The following is a 21,162-nucleotide window of genomic DNA, read 5'->3' as shown; positions in this document are numbered from 1 at the left end:
CTATCAATAAGAAAAAAAGGCCACCAACAGATTGGGAAAGTATCTTTACCAATTCTAAATCAGATAGTGGACTAATATCCAATATATATAAAGAACTCAAGAAAGTAGACTCCAGAAAATCAAAAAAACCCCATTAAAAATGGGGCTCAGAGCTAAACAAAGAATTCTCACCCGAGGAATGCTGAATGGCTGAGAAGCACCTGAAAAAATGTTCAGCATTTTTAATCATCAGGGGAATGCAAATCTTTAAGTATTTTACAGCCATTTGAGTTCCCTCTTTTGAGAATTCTGTTTAGACCTGTACCCCACTTTTAAAATAAATTGATAATTTTCTCGCTGTTCCGTTTTTTGGAGGAAGTTCTTTATATGTTTTGGATATTAGCCTTCTATCAAGTGTGTACTTGGGAGAAATATTTTTTCATTATATAGCCTGCTGATTTATCCAAATGATGTTGTCCTTTGATGTAGAGAAGCTTTTAGATTCCATGAGATCCTGTTTATGAAGGGTTGTTGTTAGTGCCTAAGCTAATAGTGTTCTGTTTGGGAAAGTCTTTTCTTGTGCCAATGGGTTTAAGACAATTTCCCACTTTATCTTCTGTCAGGATCAATGTATCTGATTTTATGTTTAGGTCTGTGATCCACTTGAAGTTGAGTTTTGTGACAAGTGACAATTATGTATCTGTTTCAGGCCATCCAGTTCAGCCAGCTGGCCATCCTTCAGCCAGCAGGCCATCGTTCACCCAGTACCATTTGTTGAAGATGCTGTCCTTTTTTTTCAGAGTACATTTCTGGCTTCTTCATCAAAAATCAGGCATCTACAGGTGTGAGGATTTATGTCTGGGTCTTCAATCTAGTTTACTGACCAAAATGTCTGTTTTTGTGCCAATGTCATGGTGCAGTTCAGTTATCATTCAAGGATGTTTTAGCCATCTGTCTTAGTCAGGGTTTCTATTCCTGCACAAACATCATGACCAAGAAGCAAGATGGGGAGGAAAGGGTTTATTCAGCTTACTCTTCCATGCTGCTGTTCATCACCAAAGGAAGTCAGGACTGGAACTCAAACAGGTCAGGGAGCAGGAGCTGATGCAGAGGCCATGGAGGGATGTTCTTTACTGGCTTGCCTCCCCTGGCTTGCTCAGCCTGCTCTCTTATAGAACCCAAGACTACCAGCCCAGAGATGGTACCACCCACAAGGGGCCTTTCCCCTTGATCACTAATTGAGAAAATGCCTTACAGTTGGAACTCATGGAGGCATCTCCTCAACTGAAGCTCCTTTCTCTGTGATAACTCCAGCTGTGTCAAGTTGACACAAAACTAGCCAGTACAATTGACCCCTTGTCAACTTGACACACAAACACATCACTAGTAAGCCTCAACCCTTACATTCTTACTCATCCCCACGATCTAAATAACTTTAAAAGTCCCACAGTCTTTACATATTCTTAAAATTTCAATCTCTTTAAAATATCCATCTCTTTTAAAATCCAAAGTCATTTTACAATTAAAAGTCTCTTAACTGTGGGCTCCACTAAAACAGTTTCTTCCTTCAAGAGGGAAAATATCAGGGCACAGTCACAATCAAAGCAAAAATCATTCTCCAACCGTCCAACGTCTGGGATCCAACTCACGATCTTCTGGGCTCCTCCAAGGGCTTGGGTCACTTCTCCAGCCATACCCTTTGTAGCATACACGTCGTCCTCTGAGCTCCAGATGCCTGTACTCCACTGCTGCTGCTGCTCTTGGTGGTCATCTCATGGTACTGGCATCTCCAAAATGCTGCATGACCCCTTCAGTCCTGGGCCTTCAATTACAACTGAGGCTGCACCTTCACCAATGGCCTTCCATGGCCTCTCACAGTGCCGAGCCTCAGCTGCTCTGCATGACCCCTTCATGCCTTCAAAACCAGTACCACCTGGGTGACCCTTACACATTACCAAGTCCCGCTGCAGAAGGAGTACAACCTTGCCTATCTCTGGAACACAGCCTCTTTGTGCTTTCAGAAAACACTTCCCAGAAGATGTCACCTCAACGATGCTGGTCTCTTCTTAATCACCGCTAATTTCTTAGCTCCAGCTAACCAGCATCAATAGTCCCAGTAATGCAAAGTTTTTTGCTTTAGTAGTTCTGGTATCTTGTTAATCACAGCTGATTCTTCAGCCCCAGCTAACCAGAACTACAGAATCTTCACAATCAAAACAGCAACGGCCCTGAAAAGAGTCTTTAATTTTCCCTCTGAAATTTCACAACCCAGGCCTCCATCCTCTGCACCGTTCTCAACATTATCTTCCAAGCTCCTACACAACATTCGACAGAGCTCTTAACACCGAATGGATCTTCTGGCCCAAAGTTCCAAAGTCCTTCCACAGTCCTCCCCAAAACATGGCCAGGCTGTCACAGGAATACCCCACTATGCTGGTACCAATTTGTCTTAGTCATTCAAGGATGTTTTAGCCATCTGTCTTAGTCAGGGTTTCTATTCCTGCACAAACATCATGACCAAGAAGCAAGATGGGGAGGAAAGGGTTTATTCAGCTTACTCTTCCATGCTGCTGTTCATCACCAAAGGAAGTCAGGACTGGAACTCAAACAGGTCAGGGAGCAGGAGCTGATGCAGAGGCCATGGAGGGATGTTCTTTACTGGCTTGCCTCCCCTGGCTTGCTCAGCCTGCTCTCTTATAGAACCCAAGACTACCAGCCCAGAGATGGTATCACCCACAAGGGGCCTTTCCCCTTGATCACTAATTGAGAAAATGCCTTACAGTTGGAACTCATGGAGGCATCTCCTCAACTGAAGCTCCTTTCTCTGTGATAACTCCAGCTGTGTCAAGTTGACACAAAACTAGCCAGTACACCATCCTTGGCTTTTTTGTGTTTCCATATGAAGCTGAAATGTGTCTTTCCAGATCTGTGAAGAATATTGTTGCAAATGTGACAAAGATTGCATTAAATCTGCAGATTGCTTTTGATAGAGTGGCCATTTGTACTATATTAATCTCACTAACCTTGAGTGTGGGTGATCTTTCCATCTGCTGATATCTTCTTGAATTTCTTTCTTCAATGTCTTAGTGTTTTGATCATACAAATCTTTCACTTTCTTGGTTCATTACCCCAAAATATTTTATATTTTGTATATTTTATAGCTATTGTGAAAAGACTTGTTTCCCTGATTTCTTTCTCAAATCCATTTGTTATTTGTATATAAGAAGTTTAGTGATTTTTTTCTTGTTAATTTTGTTTTCTGATACTTTGCTGAAAGTGTTTATCAGCTCTTGGAATTTTCAGGACAGGTCTTATTAGCCAAATTCAACCATTAGCTGTGTATTACTTTGTAATAGTTCTGAGACACTAATACCCCTTGCTTTTTGGTAACACAATTCAGCTCACTGTGGTAATAGGACAGGAGTCCTTGTTTTCCCATTAGCTATTGTCTGAGAATGATTTGTAGCTTCTAGAAGTATCTACCATTTTGCTTTCTGTTTTGTTTTGTTTTGTTTTGTTTTTTGTTTTGTTCTGTTTTTGGATTTTTCGAGACAGGGTTTCTCTGTGTAGCCCTGGCTGTCCTGGAACTCACCTTGTAGACCAGGCTGGCCTCAAATTCAGAAATCTGCCTGCCTCTGCCTCCCAAGCGCTGGGATTAAAGGCATGCACCACCACTGCCCGGCCATTTTGCTTATTTTTATACTTTCTCTTTATACTTCCAAAAGCCAAATTATTTTGAGTTCATCAAGGGAATTGAGAAATCGTCATTATAAGTCATTAAAAGCTTCAATAAATGTGTAATCTTGGTCTTCATTTGGCACATGTCACTCTATCTTCATAGCCATTTGTCTCAAATTAAAACATTGTAAGGACCAAAACCCTACCTCTTACAGTGAAAGAGAGTTATTTCAGCAGGCTTATCAGATATGTTCATGGAGAGTTGTATCTTTACAAAGGAAATTTTTTTTTTTTTTTTTTTTTTTTGGTTTTTCGAGACAGGGTTTCTCTGTATAGCCCTGGCTGTCCTGGAACTCACTTTGTAGACCAGGCTGGCCTCGAACTCAGAAATCCGCCTGCCTCTGCCTCCCGAGTGCTGGGATTAATTCATAAGTTATGATTCTTTTGGCAAAAAAAAAAAAGTTTCAGCCAACTTCATCTGAGGACTGTTTTATAAACTGAATTCTTAAGTTGTTTAAGACTCATTAGGCAATCTTCCAACACACGGACTTCCTGTGATTTTGCATACTAATAAGAATTTGCTGACCCGAATGTATTGATCTTCCTCTCTAGTCTTATATAACTCATTGTGAATGAATATGCTTATTCACAGCTAGGTGAGCAAGATCACTGGCTGAAAGAGGGAGGTGAGCTGCAGTGGATGTGATGCTAAACAGCTCCAAGCCCCTGAACAGTAGCTTTTAACTAAGCCTTCACAGAACATTCTAACTACTTGTGTTTCTGCTCAATAAGCCCCTCGGGCCTCGAACCACCTTTCTTAGGTAGAAAGTGGTATTCTGTCCACAGTACCACCTGGAGGTCTGGTGCAACTGCAGATCCACTCCAGACTTACCTACCCAGTAACTTAACCTGAGTACCAATTAGGAAGCACTGCTCTAAGAGAAGCACTTGTTAAAGGACAAGTATTAGCATTGGGGAACTTCTTCAGAACCTTTAGGATCTGAGTCAAGATGGATTCAATCAACATCTCTTGAGTATGACCTAAAAACTGTTTTTAAAAATGCTTCAGATGATTCTGCAGCAAACATGAGAATAAGAATGGGGTGGGGAGAGGTGAGATTACCATTTTCTGTCCTGTGACTCTCTAAGGCAGATCCACTCAGGAGCTCACAGGCTGCAGAAGCGGCAGAGCAGCTGGGACAGGGTCCTATAGGACTATATCTGCACCCAGGAGTTGGGGCTGTTCCGTAACCATCCGTGCAATGGTGTTGTGCAATGGTGTTGCCAGGAGAGAGCTGGTCTCCCAGGAGTGCTGACCCAGGATTACAGACTCAAAGAAGGAACAAGCTCCAACTAAGACAGGAAGAACATCTAACACCAGAGATTACCAGATAGTGAAAGGCAAATGCCAGAATCTTACCAAGAGAAATCAAGACTACCTGGCATCATCAGAACCAAGTACTCCCACTACAGTGAGTCTTGGATATCCCAACACACCGGAAAAGCAAGATTCAGATTTAAAATCATATCTCATGATGCTGGTAGAGGATTTTAAGAAGGATATTAATAACTCCCTTAAATAAATACAGGAGAACAAAGCTAAACAGGTTAAAATCCTTAAAGAGGAAGCACAAAAAAATCCCTTAAATAATTACAGGAGAACACAGGTAAATAGGTAGAAGCCCTTAAAAAGGAAACACAAAAATCCCTTAAAGAAAAGCACACACACACACACAAAAAAACCCACAACCAAACAGGTGAAGGAATTGAACAAAACTTTCCTGATCTAAATATCAAAGAAGAAACAATAAAGAAATCACAAAGGGAGATAACTCTGAAGATAGAAACCCTAGAAAGAAATCAGGAGCTATAGATACAAACATCACAAAGTGAATACAAGAGATGGAAGAGAGAATCTCAGGTGCATAAGATTCCATAGAAAACATGGACACAATAATCAAAGAAAATGCAAAATGCAAAAAGATCCTAACTCAAAACGTCCAGGAAATCCAGGATACAATAAGAAGATCAAACCTAAGGATAATAGGTATAAATGAGAATGAAAATTTTCAACTTAAAGGGCCAGTAAATATCTTCAACAAAATTATAGAAAAAACAAAACAAAACAAAAAATTTCCCTAACCTAAAGAAAGAGATTCCCATGAACATACAACAAGCCTACAGAACCACAAATAGACTGGACCAGAAAAGAAATCCCTCCTATCACATAATAATCAAAACACCAAATGCACTAAACAAACAAAAAATAATATAATTAAAAGCAATAAGGGAAAAAAGTCAGGAAACATATAAAGCAAACCTATTAGAATTACAACAGACTTCTCACCAGAGACTATGAAAGCCACAAGATCCTGGAGAGATGTCATACAGACCCTAAAAGAACACAAATGCCAGCTCAGGCTATTATACCCAGCAAAACAATCAATTACAATAGACAGAGAAACAAAGATATTCCATGACAAAACCAATTTATACAATATCTATCCACAAATCCAGCCCTTCAAAGGATAATAAATGGAAAACTGCTAGCTGACAGGAGACTAATATAGCTGTCTCCTGAGAGGTCCTGCCAGTGCCTGACAAATATAGAAGTGGATGCTCTCAGCCAACCATTGGACTGAGCACAAGGTTCCCAATGAAGGAGCTAGAGAAAGGACCAAAGGAGCTGAAGGAGCTTGCAGCCCCATAGGAAGGACAACAATATGATCCAATCATTAACCCAAAAGCTCCCAGGGATTAAACTTCCAATCAAAGAGTACATGTGGTGGGGCTCATGGCTCTAGCTGCATATGTAGCAGAGGATGGTCTTGTTGGACATCAATGGAAGAAGATGCTCTTTGTCCTGAGAAGGCTTTATGCCCCAGTGTAGAAGAATATCAGGACAGGGAAGTGGGAGTAAGTAGGTTGATGAGCAGGGGAATGGGGGGATGGGTGGGGAGTGTTCAAAGGGAAAATCAGGAAAGGAAATAACATTTGAAATGTAAATAAAGAAAATATCTAATTAATAAAAGAAAAAATCTGGTACACAGCAAGAAGTATTAATCTTTAATTTTGCTCTGCTCTTTATTTCATCTTGTGAGAAAGGAATTATTTGTTAATAAAAGAAGACTTTTAGGTGGAAAAAAAAGAAAGAATGAAGAATTCTAAAACTTTGTATACTAGGGTTACTTTGATTTTTAAAACTTCCTGAGAACCCTACTAAGTCACATCAATTCAAAGATGCCTCCTTCAATTTTGCATCTTTTATACTTGCAAGATGAATACCCTGTAGATGCTGTTGTTGAGTTCTGATACCAACTTGGACTGCCACTGCGGTATCCTGTGTGCAGACCCTGAGAGAACATTTCACTCCATTGCTTTCAATGAATAAGCAACATTTTCAGTAGCATCCTCAGTCTACATGTTAAATCAGTTTGAATCTTCACAAACTGAGAACTTGAGTGGGTGAGCTCTTGCCTCCAGGAAGGCCTCCCTACTGCTCTGTGCTGAGCAGGTGCTTTCACCTTAACAATAGCTGCCTCTTTTTCTGAATGTGCAGAGGCTGAAAGGTGCACAAACTTTTATTTGAAAGCATGCATTTTTATATCTTTTTTTCCTATTTGCTTTTTTTTTCAGGTAGACGTGCATAAACGTGATGAACAATAATTATGCCTCTGCCTGGATCCTTCTCTGTTTTGAAATATCTCCCATAAAACCCACAAACCTATCTCTTTTAAATCCAGTGCTATTCAATTTCTCAGAATACAAATAAATGCTTCTGGATCCTTCATCAGAACATCACTCCCCAGTTCTTAATAGATCCTTGTTCCCTTCTGAAGCCTCATGTATTGGTCCTCCACTCTCCTCATTCGATTCTGCTAAGACTTCCAGAAGAATGGTCAATTAAGCGCTATTGGCAACGTTCAAAGAATAAACAAAATTACCATTTAAAAATGCCATATACATTTTTTCACATCATAGACTCATCAAATATTTTTTTAAGATGTGAAGTAAAGGGGGCAAGAGGAAATCTTATATAATCAGTTTTAGATACACATCTGATTAAATGAGGTATATATAATGTTTCCATATCCAAATGGTTCTAAAATGAATCAACTGTAAAGGATTACTAAATTCTTTTTACCGTAATTCTACTGAAAAAAAAAAGTTAACCATGGCTTTCACTATTGAAGGAAAAGAATCACAGGTTCAATAAATTTATCGAACATCTTTCAAATCATATACAACGACTGATAGAATCTCCAACATTCATGTTTTTATTTAAAAATGGAGACATATTAGATAATACTTGAGAGAAAATAATTTTGAAAATTTGGTAAAATTTCCCCTTTCTTCCTCCTGCCTTAACTTCTGTTACAGGTAATACCTCCTGATGTACTAACATTCTCCAGTTTTAGAAACTTCCTACCCTTCCAAGTTTAAGATTATATTTAACATGAACTGAAAGGGCCCAGTTTTCTCCCAGATGCCAGCCCAGTTATTTAGAAACATCTAGAAGCACTTTCTTCAGAGCAGGTAGTCCTGCTCTGAATACTTAGTTCATTTTATATCCACCAATGGCCCTCTTCTGACTAACATGGTGAGGGATATGAGGAGAGAGAAGAAGTGGTACCATATCCACTTATTCACCTGTAATTGATGCATCTTCCTGGACACATTCAAAAGTAAGACTTAACTTCCAATTTTATATCCAGGGTACTTACTGATATCCATACATTTATGCATATTTGCAACATATTTATAAACAAAAGACAATAAATTCTAAAATATATTTTGTTTAGTACCCATATCTGGAAATTTCATCTTACTCTGTTCATCTAGCTATATACTTTCTACTCCAATTTTTAAGTTTGGTAATTGATGTAAACATAATTCTGGCCAAGTTAATTTCAGGAGTCACTGAAGTTTTGAGCATAAGATAGCTTTCCAAATTAGCAAGCAAAACACTATCTAAATTACTTTAGTTAAAACAGCACCTTTAGTAGTTTTATGTTTTAACTGAACCAACTGCCAGAGAATGTGGGAGTCACTGAACCAATACAGGAGCATTGCCAATTAGCACTTTCACAATCTGTGAGCAATTTAGAAACAGGTCTATAAATGCAGAAAGAGCACTAAGTATGCTTAAGAAAGTGCTGTTTAACAATCCCCAGAGTGCATCCTCTGCAGGTGTGGCTTATTACTGCCACGCAGTAACACTCGGCCATCTAGTCCACAGAAGGTTGACCTCACCTGTGAAAATCCTCACGTTTATATTTTGTTAGTAAAAGAAAAACTGATTCATTTATATTAAAGAATATTGGTTAAGCACAAATGTGTATAAAATTACTCACATAATGGATGCATCATGACCACAAATTGTTTCCTTTCACCATGTAAACCAATTATGGTTGGTCCAGTGCACTCTAGAGGTACTGAGTCCATCCAAATTACCACAACTCCAAAGAAGCATAGGTATAAAGACAACATAGTCTAGCTTTAAGTTGGTAGGTTCATGTCAGTTCCAGTTTCCTCAGCGTCATAGAAGGAAAGAAATGTGTTTGGTCTTGGAAGAAGACAGTGGGGATAGATGGGATGAGGCTTAGTAGCTCCTACTCAGCAGTCACTGGGTGCTTCTTCCTTGTGCTTGCACCCATCACTTGAAGTAGCTTTGAAAGGACATTTTGTGGCTCTGAGTTCACAGATGAGGACTCTTTACTTTGTCCTACATGATAGTTTACCAGAACACATTGTAACCCAGGTGACATTAATATAATTAAATCTTTTTAAAGATGATTTTAACATGTACTAAAGTTATGGAATTTATACTGTGAAAGACTCTATTGTATGGTTAGGATGTTGCCCAAAAGAGTAGCTACTCAAGGTACAGTCCAGGAACAAAAGTTATTCTTACTTGTCCAGTATTATACACATTTTATGGCTGAAGGTACTATGTACAATAGTCATATTTTCCAGTCAAGAAGAATTTGGGATGTTGGGGGGTGGGGGCAAATTTTCATGAAACTCTGCCTATTTGAATTGTTTTCTTTTTCCTATAACATGAAGGACCTTTTCTCCATTCAAAATAAATGTGCTGTTCTTTGACTGGAAATGCTAAACTCTAAGCCAGAAAAAGCTGTGGTTCAGAAGAGGAAGTGTGGAAGAGCAGCCCAAATGGACAGTATGTGTTTTCTTTGCATGCAAAAATGGAAATGTCATGTTGACCCGCAGAGTCTCAAATCCCAGGCCAATACAGTCTTGAAACCTCTGTTTTTGTTGCTTCTTGTCCTGAGTTGACCTCAAAATGATTAAAGAAATCTCACCAATTAATAACAGGAGATGTTACATATAATGTACTGAAGTAGGAAACATCCCCAGTACAATTTATAAAAGTCCCCTTCAAGCTGTCCAGCAAGTGATCAAATGTAATACTTGAAGACCATCCAGCCATTACAAAAGTCAGTCTTAATTCTCGAAAAATTTCCAAGTGTTTGACCAGGCAGATGCTGAAGCTGAGGCTCGCTGGAAATGAGGGGGAGTAGAGTTTCCTTCCAAAGACTCTGGAAAAGTTTCCATGCTTTCAATATTTGGAATTCAACAATTAATCAAGATTCAATTGGGTATTTCACTTCTCTAAAACTGTATAAACAAAACAAAATTATTGTAAAGAAATTACAAATGATACTTCCTGAAGTAAAACTTCTGCCCTTCACATATAATTAGCAATCATATTTGTTAAATATTTTAAAACAGAATTATTCACAGTACTCTTTTATAAGTTCTAAATATTTGCCACATCTGAAGTTATTGTGTGAAAACAGCACAGCCTAAAAATACTTTACTGACAAAAATATAACATATTTAGATTGATCACAATATGACAGATTCTATTTTGACTTCCACTGTCAAAATAAACAAATATCTTATGTCATAAATGCAGTATGTTAGCTTTATATTTTCATGGGATGGTATTGCTCTTATAGTTAAAAATATTTCAAATAAGTTGCTAAATTTATTTATCATATCATCATGCAAAAAGATGAAGACAGACCCTAAATATAGCCATTGTGAAGTGTATTGTCACTTTCTGATTCCTAAAAGGTCTTGTTTGTTGATTTGTAAACAACACATGCAGTATTTTTATAAAACTCAATAAACTTTCCAGGTGTGGTGGGACATGCCTTTAATCCCAGCATTCTGGAGGCAGAGGTAGAGGAATCTCTGGGAGTTCAAGGTTACTTTGGTGTACATAATGAATTCAGTGTCATCAGGAAAAGCTATATGGTGCTAGCCTATGTTGGTTTTAGATGCAACATCCTATTCAGTTATATCTGTCTCTTAAATGTTTTCTGTGTAGTATCTGTTATCTTATAGTCTTGATGTTCAGAGACTCGGAAGTAGAATCTTTTGGAACTGTAAGTCAAAATCTACATCTTCTTAATCCCTTTCATAAAACATCTTCTTACCTATGTATGTCTGCCCCTGATATGGGACTATCTAAAGACTGTGCTGGGGCTTCTGTTAAAACTATTTTCCTTTAAAAGTGGCTTCACAATAAAGTTTTGTTTATACCTTCAAAAAGAAATCCCAAAGAACTTTATTTGTGGATTCACCTCACACAAATTAAAAAAAAAAAAAAAAAGAATGGTGAAAACTTCAATTGAACAAGAGAATCTAGAAACAAACTTTCTGTGTAAAATAACACAGACGTGGAAATACAAATGTCTTGTGGTTGTTAGTTTTCAGTCCTTAGTTACGTGTTTTTTCATTTAGAATGACTACAGAGGTCAGAAAATTAGGGATGTTGTGGGAGGGCTTTCAAGAGAGAGTAAGAAAACACAGTGTTATAAAGGGCTGAAAGAACAATGTAACAGGAAGTGTTAAATTGTCGTGGTGAATGAGAAGGCAGAGTGGAGAAGAGAATTTGAGAGTGACAACTATCATTAAAGATTTTTTTGAAAAAAGTCATACAGAACCTTACAGTAGTATATATTATGAACACATATTTATATGCAAATACATTAAAGTAGTAAAAATTAATTAAGTTAGCTGATCTGTGAATGTAGCATTAGGAGTCATTTTAATATGATGTCCATTTATCAGACAAACTGCATTATGATCTCCTCTACTTAGATAGAGCCTATTATCTATATAGCCACAGGTTCTTGTCCTTATCAACTCTACTGGTATGGGTTCCATCATAGATTCAAGCCTCAGATATAATAAGAAAGTGATTGGTTACTCCCAAAACTTTCATGCCACTACTATACCAGTATATATCATATTAGGTTAGGTATTATTATAGTTTGCAAGGTTCACAGGTTGGTAAGATTGGTGGTTAATTTTCTCCTCTGGTAGCATACACAGCACCGTCCAGCAAATTAATTCTAGCCAGTATGTTTGAATAGTATCCCATTGTGTAAATATACTAGACTTTTATTAACCATTCATCAGTTGATTGACATCTGGGCTGTACCATTTTCTTGCTATTATAAATAGAGCATCAATCAACATGAATATGCAGGTATCTCAGCAGTATGATACTGAGTCTGCTTGGTATACACCCAAGAGTAGTACAGCTGGACCCTGTGATTGATTTTGCTCAAGTATATACCCAGAAATACCACTGCTGGGCATAAATGTCTATTTGGTTTCTATATACAATCAACTTTCCAAAGAAGTCTTATATGTTTATGTTTCTTGCCAGGAATTTATAAACATTCCAAATATTTGCTGTTCTTATCAATAGAAATTCTGTTAATCATTTAAATGGGAACAATTCAATTGAGTGCATTGTGATACTATATTGTGGATAGACCTGCATTTCCCTGCAAACTAGCCGTGATGAACATGCTTCTTGTAAGTTTGTTTCCCTCCCACTTCGACACTTCCCTGTGTTATATGTTTATTCAAATGTTTGATTTTTAATCTCAAGTTCTGAGAAAGCTTTTTCCTTACCATGTGTGGAGCCCTGTGCTCAATCTGAAACATACACACATACACACACACACACACACACACACACACACAAAAATGTAAAAGCTACTTAATATATACTGTGTAAAATACTTAATAAGATTTCTGTTTTGAAAATGTCTTATCTAGCCCCTTTGACCACTGTTAATGTGGGTTAATGATGAACAGAATAGAATTACTCGTAAGAAATAAATTCCAGTTCATAAATCCCTGCTTAGTGGAATTTTTTTTTTTTGGAACACTGCTGGAGTATTTTGTCTATCTCAAGATCTTGAATACATTCTTATATATTTTATTTTGTTATTATTTCATCTTTCAGACCTAAATAAAAAAATCAGTTGCAAAGCAATTGTGTGTACATAGTAATTTTGATGTATTGTATCAGATACCAATAGATGTAGAATACTATACTGGAAGTGTTTTCCCTCACACTCTGTATTTACCACATTATTTAATGCATTCTCTTTGTTAGCACACCTTTGCTTTCAGGAATCTGTGCTGTTCCATTGGTTAGCTGCCTACACTCGCCCAACAGATCTCAGTTTGCATCACTCTAGCTAAAGCATCCTCAACACCTACAAGTTTTTGTGCTATACTTATTGAAAACTCTTTTTCATACAACCACTATATTCTAATCATGGTTTCCAGTTCCTCTTATATCCTATTTCCCCACCTACTCAAATCCACACCCTATCCTTTAATCGTCTCATGAGAAATCATATATCTAAAACAAACCAACAAACAAATCGAAATAGAACAAACCAAACCAACAAGAGAAGCTAACAAAAATACACAGGAAACACATGCAGATGTAGAAACACACAACACTTGAACACACAAAAATCCTGTAAAAGTACAAATCGAAAGCAAAAGACCTGGAAGGAAAGACATGTCCAGACAAAGCATTACGAAACAAAACCCCTTCCAAAATACCAATGAGTTCATTTTCAGTGCCTCTTATTTTTAAATTGTTTTTCAGAAACTGTAGGTCTTTCACATGTCTAGAATCAACTTTGTGCCACAGAGATGGCTCATCAGATAAAAGTGCTTACATACAAACCAGGGACCCTGAATTCTATCCTTATAATCCATGTATGAATTTAGTGTAGTGGCAGGCATCTGTAATACCAGTACTTCCATGGAAGCTGAGGAAACAGACAAAAGAAGCACCTACAATCTCATAGCCAAACTAGCTTAGACCCAATGCAAAACAAACAAGCAAATAAACAAACCCTGCCTCAACACAGTGGAAGGAGAGAACTGACTCAGATGTTCTCCTCTGACCCCTCATGTGTGTGCCGTGGCACATAACACATATAACTTACACAAACACACACAGATGACATCATCATCACCATAATCAAATCAATAAATCTTAAAAAGCAATTTGTCATAAAAAATACAGATAATTTGATCAAGGTGAAAAGGAATCTGTAAAAATGTTCAGACAGCTTAACAAAGTGACTTTTTTTATTGAATTCTATTCAAAGTCATTATGTAATAAATTGAAAAATAATACTTTAGTTTAGGTCCCCAATTTTAAACTTTTTAATAGTCAGTACATTTTGAATATCCAATAGTGTCTTTGCTAAACTTGCTAATTTCTAATAATTTATAAATTAGTTCATAAATCATTATTGTATTTACAACTTATGGTATTTTCTCCTTGATTTCTATGGTGGTAGTTAGTGCACAAGTTAGGGACTTTATGAAGTATTAGCTAGAGGCATTGATCATACATATGATTATTTTCAATTTTGAGAGAAAAGTACTCAGTGCCTTATTATGCCAATGCTAGCTAAAGGTTGGCATTACCCTGCAAAGCCTTTGAGAGTTAAGGAATATCACTTTATTTTTATGTTCCAGGGTATTCTTATACAGCATAGACTTTTAATTTTTCAAACCTTTCTCTTTCTACAGAGTCAGTCATATGCCTTTTTTTTCATCACTTGTGAAGCAGGACGAGAGAGTTGAGAACTTTCTAGTGGTTGTCCAGTCTCCACTCCTAGAGTAAGCTATCCTAGCATTTTTGGATGTGATTTGTTTACATTGAGCTTCACAAAACAAGTAAACCTTATTTTTTCCTTAATATTATTACATGGTTTTGGCATGAAGATAATCCTGATTTTCTATAAATACTTGAAAATAATATACTTCTTTCTGTAGTTTTTGAATGGACTGATAATAACTCTTTTTCTTCATTAAATATTTGGAGTACTATTCACTCCCTGGTAAGCTAACGTAAGATTGAAGATTTTATGTATATCTAGGAAGGTTATGAATTCAATTTCTTCAGCAAATGACCCATTTAATTTTTGCAGTAATGTGTATGCTATATGTGTTCTCAGGTACCCATCCTTGCATAGCAACTTCACTGATTGATCCATCTAGAGAAACCCTGAAATTTCTCCAGAATTCCTTATGTAAGTTGTGTTTGTCCAAGAGTATGTATTTGATTTGTTTTCAAACATCTTAGTATAAATGTGTTCCTAATTTTCTAGTTCACATACTATAAATTCATAATTTTAAAGTGTACAGTTCAGGGGATTTTGGAATATATATTAGGTTGTGCAATCATTATCGCAGTTAACTCCACAGCATTTTTATAAATCCTCAAAGAGATCACACACCTGTTAGTAGTCACTAGTTATCCTTCCTCCCAGCTTCTGACAACCACATACCTCCTTATGTCTCTAAAAAATGGCCTTTTGAGGATATCTTGTACAAATAGAATTATACACTGTGTGATGTTTTATGTCTGGTTTCTTTCACTTGGTGAGATGTTTACAAGGTTCACTTACGTAACAGCACCTGTCAGTAGTCTGTTCCCTTGTGGAGCTCAGCAGGATTCCTGTGTAAAGAACACACCACCCTTTTTTTCTTCATCAGTTGATAGAAATTTGGGTTGTTTCCTCTGTGGGTTGTTATGAAGGCTGTTCCCATGACAACACATGAAATTATTGTTTGAGCTTTTGTTTTTAATCATGTGGGTATATAAATCCAAGAGAGTCACATGCTAACTCCATCTTCAATGTGTTGAGGCTGCTGAACTCCAGAGTAGATAACCATGTTACATTTCTAACAGAGGAATGTGGGGAAGTCCCTGTTTCTCATCATCCCACAAGTCCTTCTTCTTCTTCTTTTTCTTCTCTTTCTTCTTTTTGTGCCATTATAGGGAGTATAAAGGAGTTTTGATTTGCAGCTTCCTAATGCTGCAATTAGTTAGTTAGTTAGTTAGTTAGCAACATTGATTACTAATGCTGAGCATCAACACATAATTGTATTGTACTTGCTTTCCCTTTTCCTTGTTGATTAATTGATATGGCCTCACTACGTGGCACAAACTCGGTCTTGCCTAAGGTGCACGATATTCCCACTTATATTTTCAATTTGTATGTAATCTTCAGTGATGAGCACTTTGTGTTTTCTATTATCATCTTGCTAGACTTTTCATCTTTTGTAGTCTCATAGGATATGCCTGTAGTAGCACCACCATCTCTATTGTATATATTTTCTCTTTTTTTACTGTCGCCTTTTGTTTAAACTCGGAATGTGATTATAGTTCAGTGGTAGGATACTTGCTTAGCAAATGCAAGGGCTTGGGTTCAATTCCGAAAACAACAACAACAACAAACAACAGTCTATCAATATAATGTTTAAATAATTGTGTGATATAAAGGGTGCATTATTTTTCAGTCATTCTTATGTTTGAACATGTACATTCAACTTACAATTGGGTTTCAACTGTGTTGTGCTACATTTTCACTATCATTCAGTCAAAACCCAGTTCTGATCTATGTTCTTATTCTTTTTTTGACTCATTGTTTATTAGGGAGTTTGTTTTTTAATTTAAATATTTAGAGATTGTCCTCTTATTTTTATGTTGTTTATTTCTAACTTGTTTTCACTGTGGTTATAATAATACTCTATACCTGATTTAATTTCTTAAAGATTTGTTGAAGCTCAAAATAAATGCAAAATATAAAAGAATCTACAAATTACATAGAGTACACATAGGAATAAATATTTATATATTTTCATATACAGAGGACCTAAAGAAACTTTGGTAATTGTAAATTTTTGGTCTTGTAACTTTTCTTCTTTACCACTTCCTTATATACTCAAATAACAGTAATTTCTTAGAACTATAACCACACTTCCTGTCTATAAGAATGATAATGACATTCATGTGTTGATGTGACTATAACCATGCTACAACAGGTGTTGTAAGATCCCATCTGTGTATGCAGCGTCACAAGGACAAGATGAACTCAAGCATCATAGACAGATGAATTTAGCATCAAAGTTGATAGAAATCATCAGGAAGCAGAGGTTATGTTCCCAGCTTATGAAAATACCCTCTGTGGCATGAATGTGCATACATTGGTCAAAATCAATTGGATCCCTCAGCATTTGGGCACAAAATTCCACCCTAGGCTTAGTAGTGTTTGGTGATAGATAACTGCTGGAAGCAAGGAAACAAATTTTTAAGGGTAAGGCCTCTGGTAGATTGATCACCCTCCAGTGGGAGGTTTTGCATTCAAAAGTATATAGGCATCTCCGTAAGTTATTGATGGATTTTGAAAAAGAAACACATACATTTGAGTGTTTAGGAAGGAAGACTTGGAAAGAGGGGTAAATCTGATCAAAATACATTGTATGGAATTCTCAAGGAACTAATATAAGTGAGAAAAATAAAAAGTAAAAATAGTTTACATGAAAAATAACATTTTGTTCTGTTAATAACATATCTTTTAAAAATTAAAACAGATTCAAGGAACATTTCTCAGTCACACAATTTAAAAACATTACATTTTGCAATCCCGATTCCATTTCATAGTGTTCACATTGAGTCAAGTTTGTATGATAATGCTTTGTTTTGTGCAAAATAGTGTAGAACATACTAATTCTTTTAATATATACTACAAAGTCAGTAATTTTTATAATCTTGTTTGAAAGTCTATAAAACTCAAGATATTTTCTCTTGCTTCAATTGCTAAACTTATACTTCAAATTTAAAAAAAAAAGCAAAATCTTACACAGAAAGAAACCCACATACTCACCTACTGACATGTAGTGAGTGTTTGCACTCAATGTCAGTAGTGAGATGATGGATGGTTCATCTCACTACTTTGGAAAAGTTTGAATTGAACCCAAAATACCTCAGTTTTAAGCCAAGCAACAGAATTTCATTTTTTATTTTAACAGTTGAGTAAAAATCTACTGTTTTTCACATTTTCATTATCCACATATCCATTGATATACATCTAGGCTGCTCACACTTCCTGGCTACTGTTAACATAGCAGTATTGAAGATGAATAGAATCCTCTGTAGTAGGATGTTAAATCCTTTGGGGACATCTCTAGCTATTGTATAGCTGCAACTTATGGTAGATCTAGTTCCCACTTTTTGAGGAAGTCCCACACTGGTTTCCATAGTAGCCACACCTCTTTTCATTCATACTATGGTGATCATTATTGGAGCTTCTAAGCACCAGAAGTGAATAATCCAACCCCCTTTTCCCAGATCAGTGCCAACTGTAGTTGGTGATTAATAGAGAGACCCAAGACTGGTCAATGAGAAGGACAAAGTGAAACAGTAGACTGTTCTGCTCTAAATGGGTCATCTCTATCACACCCTCTTCTCCCTAAACTCAGTGACCATTGTTGAAGAGAGATTAGAAAGAACATAAGAGGTAGAAATAGAAGATGCATGCAGTGTCACTGTATTATGAACTCACCTTGGCATATCACTAAATGCTTAAGATGTAACAAAGATAAATTTGGCCCAAATCAAAGCACAGAGAGGAGTAGTGTTCATGAAGCCCCACCCCAGCTGAGGAGCTATCGGTAATTGATAGCTGTTGATAGAATGAGACTTTGTTTTCTTAAGGGATTTTATGTCAAAGAGGCTACACATCTTATAATAGATGGGCCTTGTGGCGGTTTGAATATCCTTGACCCTTAGGAAATAGCATTATTAGGAGGTGGTTTTGTTAGAGGAACTGTATCACTGTGAGAGTGGACTTTGAATTTCTGCTCAGTGTGATAGAGTGTTCCCCTGGCTGCCTTTAAATCAAGATACAGACCTCTCAGCTCCCCCATGTATGGCTGCATTCTTCCTGCTATGATGATAATGGTCGAAACTTCTGAAGTTGTAAGACAGTCCCAATTAAATGTTTGCCTTTATAAGACTTGCCTTGGTCATGGTGTCTCTTCATAGTAATGGAAACCCTACCTAAACAGCTCTTCACTCATACCCATATAGGAAACACTAAGTGTATTCACTAAGTGGACTCGGAGGGTTTAAAAGAAAGAAGCAAACAAATGTACAAATTGCATACATTCCCCCAAATTGTGGGGTAATGGAGGAGTTAAAAGGGGGATTGGGAGGTATATTTGATCAAAACATATTAGACACATGTATGGAACCCTACAATCCATCAAATTATGGCCTAGAAAATTTTTGCACACCAAAAAATATTTGGGTTTTTCCTACTAATACAAATATAAATATTACAAGAAATTTTTGAGCACTAGTTTTTTGACTGGCTAAAGAACACATAAAGATCTTTGGCATCTCTGGACAGCACATGGGCAAGTTGTCTGCTTCAACCCATCAAAGCCACCCTGACATTTGCACCAGCTCTTTTCTTCCTAGAACTGTACTCAAGTCTTCCAATGTAAAGTTACATCTCACTTTGAATTTCCTCATTGTTGAAGTTAGCTTTGATCATGTGATACGTGATCAAACAAGGGATTATTTTTCACTTTGTAACTCTTCTTTTGTCTATTGATTAGTTAAGGGTATATTTTAAGATCTTTAAATGTATTGTTATGCATCATACTTTTAAACATAATTTTGCTAGAGCTGATGCAAAGACCACAGCTCTCATCTTTAAGGAGCAATGTTGAGTTACCATAGCTTCTACCCTACCCCCCCCACACACACACAAAAGAAATTTGTGTCCAGCAATATTTAAGTTACCCCCTCCCCCCCCGAATTCCATGGTCCAATGGGGAAGCTGTTTCATAAAGTTTTTATAACTTTACAGAACATAGAAAGTCATTAATCAAGGAGAGTTTAAAATACAAAGGTGGTTGCATGAGAGAGGCAGGTACATTGAGATGGAGGAAACTTTCCTATAGGCTCAAAACATTATCTGATGACATTCTTAGCTTAGTTACTTGCCCAGTCAATATAGTCTAAAAAAGGTTTTATCTGTTTCATCAAGGAAGATCAACAATATCAAACAACCACATCCCCCAAAACTCCCAGGGACTAAACCACCAACCAAAAAGTATACATGGAGGTACCCATGGGCTCTAGCCACATATGTAGCAGAGGATTTCTTTACGTGGCAACAATGGGAGGAGAGGTCCTTGGTTCTGTGGAGGCTTGATGGGATAGAGGGATGCTAGGGTGCTGAGGCAGGAGAGCACCCTCCTAGAAGAACAGGGTCAGGGGAGGGAAAAGGGGTTTAACTGGGAGTAGGGGATAACATTTGCGTTGTAAATAAATTAAAAACCCAATAAAAATGATGTTAATTCCAACACAGGAAGGTAAGGAATGGCTGTTCAGGAGGGCGAGTACTTAGCCCAAGACAAGATAATCATCTTTGGACCTGCAACATTCCAATCTTTCCTTAGTACTGATGCCAGCCTGTCAGTCTGCAGGCACAGATTCCTTTCTAAATGCAGCTTTCATTCAGAAGTTTGTAACAGTGGACTTTTCCATTCCACCTCTTTGTTTCCTGAAACAATGACTCTGGGACTTAATATTTCATGCATAAATGTCTAGGCCAAAAGCTTTGGCTTCTTCTCCAATTAGCTCATAACCTAATTACCTGTTTATTCTAGTCTAAGTCCTGCCACATAGTTAGTTACCTCTCCTCTGTATCTTGCGACCATCCTCTTTACCTCATCTCCCTCCTAATTATTTCCTAGAATCCATTCTTTATCTACTGAATGTCCCACTTTCTAATTCTGTCTCGGGTCATTGGCCATAAGTTTTTATTGACAGGTAATGCTTCCATACATTCCACAGAAGATTCTACACAAGTTTTCATTCACACTAGCAATACTAGCCACAACAGTGAGGTCTGGATTTGATTGAGGTGCTCTGCCTCAGTCAATTGGAAGAACATTTGATGAAAGATGGTTCCTGACACTGACCCCAAACTCCATATGCAGAGAGAGAGAGAGAGAGAGAGAGAGAGAGAGAGAGAGAGAGAGAGAGAGAGAGAGAGAGAGAGAAGACAATAACAAAGTCCATTACTTGAATGAAAAATGTTTAAGAAAAATTATATTCTGCATTATATGCATGTTCATTATTGTTGGGACAGTCGCAGTCAGAACTGGGAATGGTGTTAGACATATATCCGTAACTGAAAGTATCCACAGTTAGAATTGACAATCTATATGGTCAAACACAGGTTTACACAAGGTCCTCCATTTACACATCTTACTCTCTGTTTCTGACAGGGTGAATGAAACCTGGCTGCCATTATCTTCAGGCTGTCTTTTTAG

The sequence above is a fragment of the Mus caroli genome, unplaced genomic scaffold, assembly GCF_978045245.1.
Source record: "Mus caroli unplaced genomic scaffold, Mus_caroli_1 scaffold_11, whole genome shotgun sequence".
Lineage (NCBI taxonomy): Eukaryota > Metazoa > Chordata > Mammalia > Rodentia > Muridae > Mus > Mus caroli.
Note: the sequence above shows the minus strand (reverse complement) of the source record.